Source organism: Pseudomyrmex gracilis, unplaced genomic scaffold (assembly GCF_002006095.1).
Source record: "Pseudomyrmex gracilis isolate BER0280 unplaced genomic scaffold, ASM200609v1 scaffold_3250, whole genome shotgun sequence".
Taxonomy (NCBI): Eukaryota; Metazoa; Arthropoda; class Insecta; order Hymenoptera; family Formicidae; genus Pseudomyrmex; species Pseudomyrmex gracilis.
Window position 1 is genome coordinate 1 of NW_018023834.1, and position 1,510 is coordinate 1,510.

The window sequence follows — 1,510 nt, forward strand, 5'->3', positions numbered from 1 at the left end:
ATATATATATATATATATATATATATATATATATATAGCATATATATGATATATATATCATTAAGATCTCGGTAACTATTGCGAATCTAGCACAATGGTATAAAACTTTTTGACTCAGTTTTACTCCTATTTGTTCACGAGAAATGTTACACCAATTCTGGGACACCCTGTATATATATATGTATATGACACAGGGTGTCCCAGAATTGGTGTAACATTTCTCGTAAACAAATAGGAGTAAAACTGAGTCAAAAAGTTTTATACCATTGTGCTAGATTCGCAATAGTTACCGAGATCTTAATTAACAAAGATCAGCGAATAAGCATGCATCGGGCTGTCTTACTCGCTTAAGACAGCTCAGTGCGCTTCGCGCGCTTACGGTGTTACCCGTAGGAGCATATGGGAGGAGCTAATATAACAGCATATACTATGACATATACATATTAAAATGTAATTGTGCGAAGCGCGCCGGGCTGTCCTACGCGCGTAAGACAGCCCGATGCACGCTTATTCGCAAATCTTTGTTAATTAAGATTCGGTAACTATTGTGAATCTAGCAAAATGGTATAGGACTTATCGACTCAGTTTTATTTCTTCTACCTGTCCACGAGAGATGTTACACCAATTCTGGGACATCCTGTATATATATATAAAACCGTAAACTGTTTTTGGGCCGCAACGGGATATGTCAATATTCGTCTATTGACCACTCCTATATGTATGCAAAATTCCATCAAAATCAGAATGTTCGCGAGATTCCCTTGTAAGTGTAAATAGTGAATTTATAAAAAAATTACGTAAAATTTAAAAGAAATTACTAAAAGTAAAGAAAGTAATAAAAAATTGACTCGAAGTATAAGTTGAATAAACTTTATCATCAATAAAAATATACAATGACAATGACAATGTGTATAACTTACCAGATCAGTCAACTAAATCTTATCTTAAATATTAGTACAGATCAGTTCCATGGTTTTGCATAGTATGTTAACTATGTAATATTTTATGTTCTGTTCTAGCATCTCTGTATGGAAAAATAAAAAGAGTAAGATGGACAGAAGACGAGAAGCAAGCAGTGCTACAAGCGTTTGCGCGACACGTTGAAAATCATATATTACCGTCTTTGCACGAAATTCAGGAGGTAAAGAAGAGATATGTTTCTTTTGCAAAAGAAACAACGACCATTATAATCCACACGATTGTATATAAATCATATGTTGCACTAGTTTGAAAACAACTCTCTATATGTTATACAAAAATGCTTGTTTTAAAGACATATACGACGTAAGATCTTCTTTCACTTTGTCATTGGAGATCAGAAAAGTAAAATCGATTAAACATCGAGTAAACATTTCAGCTAAATTACTTCTATAAATGAAAAAGTTATATGCGGTATGATTGCGCGGAGGACAACATGATATTTTATTGTTTTTAACACTTTTTTATCCGAAGTTTTTATTTTTTTGATGAAACTAAAATATATATATATATATAATAGCATATAATGTTT

At 32.3% G+C, this 1,510-nt stretch overlaps 1 long non-coding RNA gene across 1 annotated transcript; it reads left to right on the forward strand.

Moving 5' to 3' along the window:
* Positions 1–587: 587 nt before the first annotated feature.
* LOC109863120 lies at positions 588–1,102 on the forward strand. Its single transcript, XR_002251294.1, has 2 exons — positions 588–763; positions 1,020–1,102. It is a non-coding gene; the product is annotated as an uncharacterized LOC109863120 (long non-coding RNA).
* The last annotated feature ends 408 nt before the right edge of the window (positions 1,103–1,510 follow it).